Source organism: Cervus elaphus, chromosome 22 (genome assembly GCF_910594005.1).
Source record: "Cervus elaphus chromosome 22, mCerEla1.1, whole genome shotgun sequence".
Taxonomy (NCBI): domain Eukaryota; kingdom Metazoa; phylum Chordata; class Mammalia; order Artiodactyla; family Cervidae; genus Cervus; species Cervus elaphus.
This window is the reverse complement of record NC_057836.1, coordinates 40,719,479-40,730,107: the sequence shown is the minus strand read 5'-3', so window position 1 is coordinate 40,730,107 and position 10,629 is coordinate 40,719,479. Positions and strand designations below refer to the sequence as shown.

The following is a 10,629-nucleotide window of genomic DNA, read 5'->3' as shown; positions in this document are numbered from 1 at the left end:
CATGATCACTCCTAGTTTTTACTTTGTTCCTAATCTGTAGTCTGTAACTAAGTTTGCTTTTCTGTCCCCTAACTCTGCATGAGCTACATTTTTAACCTATTATCGTTTGACACAATGCTAGTTACATCCTGTATCTGGTGCTCACCTTTATAGCACTTTCTTTGAAGACCACACCTTGCAGCTTTTTTTCTTTTTGCATTACAGAAAGAAGGCCACAGTACAATACACAAAAGACAATGGGCCCAAACATCTGGCTACCAGATTGCCAGATCCAATTACCGGGCTACCTGACACCAACCTATGACTGTGAAACAATGCAAGAAGAAGAATACAAGATCCTTACACCTTTGTTCCTCATCAGCTACCCCTGTCTGGGAGCCATCTTCTTATATAAGCCCCTGCAACCCCTCATGGAGAGGGGAGAGGCACAGTTCTTGAGGCATGAGCCTCCACTGGCTAAAGATTAAAGCCACCTTTCTATTTCTTCCAAACTCTGTCTCTATGGTTTTTCATTTGGCTTTGGTAGGCAGAGAAAGTCAAGATTTTAGTGGCAACAATGTAGGAAACTACATTTAAATTTCTCAGAAGATTTATTCTAGTATTTGGATAATTGCATTTTTTCCATCTTAATTTTTTTTACATTTAAAAAATTATAGTTGATAAGCAGTGTTTCCATTTTAATCTTTGATTACCTGAGATCTATCTTGGTTATAATGTGAGATATGGATCCAAGTTTTTGGGTTTTTTTCCACACCAGTTATCCTCAAACAACACCCAACATCCAACAACTGCCAACATCAGCTGGATCACTGAAAAAACAAGAGAGTTCCAGAGAAACACCTATTTCTGCTTTATTGACTATGCCAAAGCCTTTGACTATGTGGATCACAATAAACTGGAAAATTCTGAAAGAGAAGGGAATATCAGACCACGTGACCTGCCTCCTGAGAAATCTGTGTGCAGGTCAGGAAGCAACAGTTAGAACTGGACATGGAACAACAGACTGGTTCCAAATAGGAAAAGGAGCACATCAAGGCTGTATATCGTCACCCTGCTTATTTAACTTATATGCAGAGTACATCATGAGAAACGCTGGGCTGGAGGAAGCACAAGCTGGGATCAAGATTACCGGGAGAAATATCAATAACCTCAGATATGCAGATGACACCACCCTTATGGCAGAAAGTGAAGAAGAACTAAAGAGCCTCTTGATGAAAGTGAAAGAAGAGAGTGAAAAAGTTGGCTTAGAGCTCAACATTCAGAAAACTAAGATCATGGCATCCAGTCCCATCACTTCACAGCAAATAGATAGGGAAACAGTGGTAGACTTTATTTTTTGAGCTCCAAAGTTACTGCAGATGGTGAACTGAAACCATGAAATTAAAAGACTTTTACTCCTTGGAAAAAAAGTTATGACCAACCTAGACAGCATATTAAAAAGCAGAGCAATTACTTTGTCAACAAAGGTCCATCTAGTCAAGGCTATGGTTTTTCCAGTAGTCATATATGGATGTGAGAGTTGGACTATAAAGAAAGCTGAGCACTGAAGAATTGATGCTTTTGAACTGTGGTTTTGGAGAAGACTCTTGAGAGTCTCTTGGACTGCAAGGAGATCCAACCAGTCCATCCTAAAGGACATCAGTCCTGAATATTCATTGGAAGGACTGATGTTGAAGCTGAAACTCCAATACTTCAGCCACCTGATGCAAAGAGGTGACTCATTTGAAAAGACCATGATTCTGGGAAAGATTGAAGGCAGAAAGAGAAGGGGACAACAGAGGATGAGGTGGTTGGATGGCATCACCAACTCAGTGGACATGAGTTTGAGTAAACTCTGGGAGATGGTATTGGACAGGGAGGCCTGGCATGCTGCAGTGCATGGGGTTGCAAAGAGTCGGACATGACTGAGCAACTGAACTGAACTGAACTGATCCTCAAACATGCATTGAATAGCCCATAGTACTTTAAAATATCACCTTATCACAGGCTAATTCATTCATGCAATTGCATCTATTGCTGGATTCCATTCTGCTCTGTTGATGTGTCTATTTACACACTAGCCCATACTGCTAAAATTACAGCTCTAAAGCAGGTTTTCGTCTCTGGTTTTACTAGTTTGCTGTCATTTTTCTTCTTCATCAGACATGTTCTCATTTAAATTTTTTCCTATAAATTTTAGAATTAGTCTGTCTCTTAAAATTTTTTCTAAGAATCATGGTGGATTTTATAGATTAATTTAGAAGAATTTAAGTTTTATGATATTAAGTTATCCTATCCTATGCTTTTCCATTTATTCAAAGCTTTTGTTTCCCTTGGTAGTGAGTTAAAAGATTTCTTTGTGTATTGCACATTTTCTAATAGCTTATTCCCAAGAATTCAATCTTCATGTTGCTATTGTAACTAGATATTTTTGAACTGATTGTTGTTTGTATCTATGAAATGAAGTGATTTCTGAATATTCAAATTTAAGGACTATATTTTTCCATTTCTGAAAAATAGGCTATGGGAATTTCAATAGACTGATTTGGGTGCATGTCATCAATTCATAAACACAGGTACCTTTTCAATTTCAAGTTTTCTTTAATATAGAATTGCAGGGGGCCCTGAATAACCAAAACAATCTTGGAAAAGAAAAGTTGGAGGACTCACACTTCCCCATTTCAAAACTACAATAATCAGACTGTGTGGTACTGGCATAAATGGAATAAATTGAGAAATAACATATATAATTATGATCAACTCATTTTCAATAATGGTATCAAGACAATAAACAGGAGAAAGAACTGTCTTTAGCAAATAATTCTTTAATTTCTTTCAGTGGTGTTTTGTTTTTTGACTATAAACCATCCACTGTTTTTTGGTTAAGTTTCAGTATTTTACTCTTTTTGATGCTTTGTGAATGAAATTGTTTTCTTAATTTCATTTTTGGATTGTATTACTAGCTTATAGAAATATAACTATTTTATATATTGATATTGTATCTCTGCAACATTGCTGAATTCATTTATTAGTCCCAATAGATTTGTAGTTTCTTCAGAATTGTCTTTAAATAAGATTGTTGTATGCTGGGACTTCTCTGGTGGTCCAATAAATAAGACTTCAACCTTGTAGGAGACAGGCCTACTAAAAGGCCTGGCTAAAGAATTAAGCAATCTTGCTGAGAGGACATGACTCAGCATGTAACTCCTGAAGGAATCCAAGAAGGAACAAAAGACATCCTGAAAGCAGGATGTAGGCTGATTCATATCAATGTATGACAAAACCCAAAAAAAATAAAAAAATAAAAATAAAAAAAAAAAGAAAGCAGGATGTAGGCCTGGGAGTGGAAAGCCATCAACAGACTGTTCCTATCTTTAGCGCCTGGGAGGTACATAAAGGTTAATTAGAATGGCAGCGCTGACAGCAGGAAGATGGCTGCTTGGCCGTGGAGGCATATTTCTGGAACTGCAAAGCAGCCACGGGGTGACTTCTGTGATGGGACTATTAAGGCGATTGATGAACCTTCTTTTTCGCAGGCGGTGAAAGGGTCTTCACCGCTCAGCCCCACAGGGCTGGGACTGGAGGAGCTGTCATCCCCTGCGATGACTGCAGCCCGAGAGGTGGTGCCCGCAGTGCCACGCGTGCTCACTGACTGTGTTCACCTCGCCTGGAGCCTGTTGCAGCACCTCGGGGCCGTGGTCTTCTCCAGAGTCACAAATAATGTAGTTTTGGAGGCTCCGCTCCTAGTAGGCATTGAAGGTCACTCAAAGGCAACACTTAACCTTTTATTCTGTAGTTCCTGTGAGATTCCCATTGGTTTCCACCTGTATTCTAACATGCTGCCCTGGTTGCCTTGAGAGGTCGCTTCTGCCTTTCTAGTGATAAAATGGTGTGCTTCAGTTCAGTTCAGTTCAGTCACTCAGTTGTGTCGGACTCTTTGCGACCCGGTGAATCACAACACACCAGGCCTTCCTGTCCATCACCAACTCTCAGAGTTTACACAAACTCATGTCCACTGAGTCAGTGATGCCATCCAACCATCTCATCCTCTGTCATCCCCTTCTCCTCCTGCCGTCAATCTTTCCCAGCATCAGGGTCTTATCAAATGAGTCAGCTCTTTGCATCAGGTGGTCAAAGTATTGGAGTTTCAGCTTCAACATCAGTCCTTCCAATGAATATTCAGGACTGATCTCCTTTAGGATGGACTGGTTGGATCTCCTTGCAGTCCAAGAGACTCTTAAGAGTCTTCTCCAACATCACAGTTCAAAACCATCAAATCTTCGGTGCTCAGCTGTCTTTATAGTCCAACTCTGTAATCCTTACATGACCACTGGAAAAACCATAGCCTTGACTAGATGGACCTTTGTTGACAAAGTAATGTCTCTGCTTTTTAATATGCTGTCTAGGTTGGTCATAACTTTCCTTCCAAGGAGTAAGCGTCTTTTAATTTCATGGCTGCGATCACCATCTGCAGTGATTTTGGAGCCCAAAAAAATAAAATCAGCCACTGTTTCCACTGTTTTCCCATCTATTTGCCATGAAGTGATGGGACCGGATGCCATGATCTTAGTTTTCTGAATGTTGAGCTTTAAGCCAACTTTTTCACTCTCCTCTTTCACTTTGATCAAGAGACTCTTTAGTTCTTCTTCACTTTCTGCCATAATGGTGGTGTCATCTGCATATCTGAGGTTATTTATATTTCTCTCAGCAGTCTTGATTCCAGCTTGTGCTTCATCCAGCTCAGCGTTTCTCATGATGTACTCTGCATATAAGTTAAATAAGCAGGGTGACAATATACAGCCTTGACATACTCCTTTTCCTGTTTGGAACCAATCTGTTGTTCCATGTCCAGCTCTAACTGTTGCTTCCTCACCTGCATACACGTTTCTCAAGATACAGGTCAGGTGGTCTGGAATTCTCATCTCTTTTAGAATTTTCCACAGTTTATTGTGATCCACACAGCCAAAGGCTTTGGCATAGTCAATAAAGCTGAATAAAAACTGACCTTGTCCAGTCCTGTGGCCAATGCTGAGTTTTCCGAACTTGCTGGCATATTGAGTGCTTATTTAACTTATATGGAGAGTACATCATGAGAAACGCTGGGTTGGAGGAAACACAAGCTGGAATCAAGACTGCTGGCAGAAATATCAATAACCTCAGATATGCAGATGACACCACCCTTATGGCAGAAAGTGAAGAAGAACTAAAGAGTCTCTTGATCAAAGTGAAAGAGGAGAGTGAAAAAGTTGGCTTAAAGCTCAACATTCAGAAAACTAAGATCATGGCATCTGGTTCCCTAACTTCACAGCAAATAGATGTGGAAACAGTGGAAACAGTGGCTGACTTTATTTTTTGGGGCTCCAAAATCACTGCAGATGGTGATCGCAGCCATGAAATTAAAAGACGCTTACTCCTTGGAAGGAAAGTTATGACCAACCTAGACAGCATATTGAAAAACAGAGACATTACTTTGTCAACAAAGGTCCATCTAGTCAAGGCTACGGTTTTTCCAATAGTCATGTATAGATGTAAGAGTTGGACTATAAAGACAGCTGAGCACCGAAGATTTGATGGTTTTGAACTGTGATGTTGGAGAAGAGTCTTGAGAGTTCCTTGGACTGCAAGGAGATCCAACCAGTCCATCCTAAAGGAGATCAGTCCTGAATATTCATTGGAAGGACTGATGTTGAAGCTGAAACTCCAATACTTTGACCACCTGATGCAAAGAGGTGACTCATTTGAAAAGACCTTGATGCTGGGAAAGATTGAGGGCAGGAGGAGAAGGGGATGACAGAGGATGAAATGGTTGGATGGCTTCACCGACTCGATGGACATGAGTTTGGGTAAACTCTGGGAGTTGGTGATGGACAGGGAGGCCTGGTGTGCTGCGGTTCATGGGGTTGCAAAGAGTCAGACACGACTGAGCGACTGAACTGACTGATAAAGCTGAAATAGATGTTTTTCTGGAACTCTTTTGCTCTTTTGATTATCGAGCGGATGTTGGCAATTTGATCTCTGGTTCCTCAGCCTTACCTCTTAAAAACAAATCCATAGTAAGTTCATCTGAGATGGATATCCCCAACGTCCCTCTATAAGAAAAGACTGCAGAACTGAAAGAGAAGATAATGTTAACACATACTCGCTTAAATTCACTCATACAGGTTCTGAAGGAACTACCTCCTGACCAGTCCAAGCTAACTAATTCAGAATCAAAGCTTGAGTATTAGAGGCAGACCTTATCTTTTGTCCAGGTTTCATAGCTATTTGTCTTAAGAATTCATTTTGGCTTCTTATCAATTTCATAATATTTATTTTTTAAAACATTCTGATTGCAAATTTAAGAATTAAGAGCCAAGGTCCCATGAATGCTCTGATCTAAAGATGCAATATTGGCCTGAAAATAGAGTTGTACTTCTGTTAATTAATTATTATTCCTACATGGAGCAATTGTCATATGAATACTGAGAAATCATTTTTTTCTTACATGAAATACAGGTACATACATATTCTTTAGGTAATGTTTAATAAGTTAACTGCATAATACATATTTATCTTTACCTTTTCAGTTGTAAACTGAACTTAGCAGGATAGTAATAAAAGGAATGATAAAAACATCAAATAGTCACTGAATGCTGTTTTTTCATTATTTTGCTTTATTTAGCACTGTGGCTCAGTAGCTTATCATAGTATTCATTTAATAAATAGCTATAAAATATTATGCTAGCTGCCAGAAATAAGCAAAAACACCTATTCTGTATCTTTGGAGCTTAAAATCTAGTTAGAGATGGACATTCAAATAACCACATTAAGGCATTTAAAATTATAACTGTGGTAAGAGTTTTGAAGAAAAGGGACATAGAGAAATAAACACATATAGCAGGTATCTGACCTGGTTTGGGGGTCAGGTAAGGTCTTTCTGTGGAAGTGTTTCAGCAGTGGTCTGAAAGATTAGTAAGGGTTAATAAGCTGATAGAGGGACGGCTTATATGAAGGCCCTGTGAGGCCCCTAAAAAGGCATGTAGGAGTTGTAATAATGTCCAGAAACCAGAGCAAAGCCTTATTGGCCTGCTGAAGGATATTTGTTTTTATCCCAACAACAATGAAAAGCTCTTGAAGAACTTTAAAGGAGGAAGCCTATGACAGGATCAAATTTTCTTTTTCAGAATCTCATTATGGTTGTCCTATGAGGAAGGGGTGAGAGGGCAGCAAGCAGACCTAGAGGGGCTGGCACTAGTACAGTCAAGAGACGATACAGCCAACGGGTGGTGTGCAGACAGGGTAACATGGTTCAGACGTGGCTAGTAGATTTAATTGCAAGTTCTTTCCCTTTTTGACTTCATAAAGGATATTTTCCTTTAAAAGTATGGTAGAGAGAAAATTCTGACCTGCTTTATGCTTTTCAGTTTGCAAAATTTGGTTATGTAAGGAGGAAGCCTCTGGCAACAAACAGTACCAGAAAAGCTCTTTCTACTCCTGAAGAATGAGATACAATAATAGTCTCTATTGAATCATCCTGGGATTTGTACTGTGTATGGGTATGTCTACCTCAACATATTTTCTTTACCTAAATTAAGCTCTTCTTATGTAGCTATTTTCCTTAACCTTTGGATTTGCTGTTTTGGTAAGCTTTCAATGGAAAATTTGGAGAAGGTGATGGCACCCTACTCCAGTACTCTTGCCTGGAAAATCCCATGGACGGAGGACCCTGGTGGGCTGCAGTCCATGGGGTCCCGAAGAGTGGACACGACTGAGCGGCTTCACTTTCACTTTTCACTTTCATGCATTGGAGAAGGAAATGGCAACCCACTCCAGTGTTCTTGCCTGGAGAATCCCAGGGACGGGGGAGCCTACTGGGCTGCCGTCTATGGGATCGCACAGAGTCGAACACGACTGAAGCGACTTAGCAGCAGCAGCAACAGCAGCAATGGAAAATTAAATGCTTGGATTTGACATCAGAAAAAAAAAAAAAAAAAGATTAACTAGGTCCTTGTCCTTGAGGAAGAAAAACAGGAATACAAAAATTGAAGGCCATCTGACCTGCTATGCTCATGTAAGCACGTACAAGCAAGTCTCAAAAAGTATAATAAAGCAGACTTGAGATCAGTTTGGGCACCTTCACCTCGTGGTGGTGTTGGTCCCCTAATCCACTCTGTAACTTTCTTGAGTGTTTCTCATTCTTTCACTATGCCGTGCTTTCAGGAACCTGTGCTGTTGAGCTTGGCTCGACATCACCTTCCAGTGCAGGGGATGCAGGTTTGATCCAAGATCTGGGAGCTAAGATCCCATGTGCCCTACAGTAAAGACGCTAAAACATAAACAACAGGAGCAATACCATGCGTATGTGTGTGCTAAGTAGCTTCAGTCATGTCCGACTCATAGTTTTTTTTGGCTATGCTGCTTGGGTCCCTCCATCCATGGGGATTCTCCAGGCAAGAATACCTGAGTGGGTTGCCATGCCCTCCTCTAGGAGATCAAACCAGTGTCTATTTCTCCCACATTGGCAGGTGGGTTCTTTACCACTAGCGCCACCTGGGAAGCCCCAACCAATATTGTACAAATTCAATAAAGACTTTGAAATATATCGATATATTTTGAAATATTAGATTTATATTCATATAGTGGTGGCCTCTAAACTTTTTACAGAAAATGTACAGACTGTTTATTTTTGGATATGTACATATTTTACACATTTTGCAATTTAACAAATAATTATATTAGTAAATATATCCTCTAATGTATTTACTCAGGATGTATAGTTAAGACATTTCTTGTTTGTTTACTTAAGGCATTTGCCTGGTCATCATTGTTGTTGTTGTTTAGTCGATAAGTTGTGTTGACTCTTTTGGGACCCCATGGACTGTAGCCTGCTAGGCTCTTCTGTCCATGGGATTTTCCTGACAAGCATACTGCAATGGGTTTCCATTTCCTTCTCCAGGGGATCTTTCTGACCCAGGGATCAAACCCAGGTCTCCTGCATTGTCAGGTGGATTCTTTACCACTGAGCCACCTGGGAAGCCCTTGCCTGGTCACTAAGGATACCCAAACTGCAATCTCATTAGGTCGGAGTCATCCTTCCTCCAGGATGTGTTAGGAGTAGTAGTCTATGCAGGAGAGTTGAGGGAGAAAACTAGGTCCCTCATTTGTATATTCTTTTATGGTAATTAAATTGTTTAGATTTGTTTTGAGATCAGTGTCTGTGCATGATATTTTCTTGAAAAAGAAACCATTTTATCTAGAATTTCCAGCTTTTTGCTTTTGTTCTTAATTAACTTAGCCAACAGTTTGCTTTTTCAAGCAACCAGCTTTTGGGTTATTTAATTCTATAGTTTTTTGGTTTTATTTTCTAACTAACTGGTTTCTTTTATCTTTTTAATCCCTTCTTTCTACTTTCTTGGGACTAATTTTGCTGATCTTTCTTTAATTTCACTTGGACACCCATTTCATTTGTTTTCATTCTTTCTTATTAGTTAATATAGTGAAATTTTCTAGCTGCTTTGTGATTTACTCCCCTGTGAATAAGACCTAGCTTGGAATATTTGTAGGGCTAGATTCTAGAATATGTTTGTGTCAGAATAACTTGGAATATATGCAATTTATATCTGCTTAAAAATCAAAATTATTTAAGCAGGCACTGATAAAAGGTTGGTCAAACTTATTGCTTGACATAACTTTTGTCTGTTAAAGGAAGTAGACCTTGAACTTTATGCAAACTTTCTTTGCTGTAATTTGCTCCGCCTGAGACCCAAACTCCACCCCACATACCTAACCACTGACTAATATTTCCTCCCATGATCTTCCTGTTTTTGCAATGTTTGCCATGGTTCATTAAGGTCAGGACTTTCTTTACCAATTTTAGTATACCACTTCCTCTTTTCACAGCCACCTGCCCCACGGTCTCTGCATATAAAGCTGTGCTTGGGTATTCCTTCTCATAGATGTTTCTGGCTTAAATTTTGAGTATCTCCCTATTGCAGTAGTCTCTTTCAAAGAAGTGTTGCCTTGCTAATGTCCAGACTCACAGTTTTGCTTTGAAATCAAAACAGTTTGAAAAATACTTTGATTCCTCGAATATCATTGACTTTTTAAAAAATTGAAGTATAGTTGGTTTACCACCAGTCCATCCTAACGGAGATCAGTCCTGGGTGTTCATTGGAGGGACTGATGTTGAAGCTGAAACTCCAATACTTTGGCCACCTCATGCGAAGAGTTGACTCATTGGAAAAGACCCTGATGCTGGGAGGGATTGGGGGCAGGAGGAGAAGGGGAAGACAGAGGATGAGATGGCTGGATGGCATCACCGACTCGATAGACATGGGTTTGGGTAGACTCTGGGAGTTGGTGATGGACAGGGAGGCCTGGCGTGCTGCGATTCATGGGGTCACAAAGAGTCGTACACAACTGAGCAACTGAACTGAACTGAACTGAGTTGGTTTACAATACTAAATTAGTTTCAGGTACACATCCTACTGATTCAGTATTTTTTTGGTTTATACTCCATTAGAAGTTATTCCAAGCTAATAGCCATAATTCCCTGTACTACACAGTAAATATATCCTCATTCCCTTACCACTTTATGCATAGTAATTTGTATCTATTAATTTCATTCTCCTAATGTCTTTCCTCCCTTACTTCTCCCCTTTGGTAACCACT

At 39.8% G+C, this 10,629-nt stretch overlaps 1 pseudogene; it reads left to right on the top strand.

The window, feature by feature from the left end:
• Nucleotides 1-3,410: 3,410 nt before the first annotated feature.
• Nucleotides 3,411-6,206, top strand: LOC122679969 (annotated as a pseudogene).
• The last annotated feature ends 4,423 nt before the right edge of the window (nt 6,207-10,629 follow it).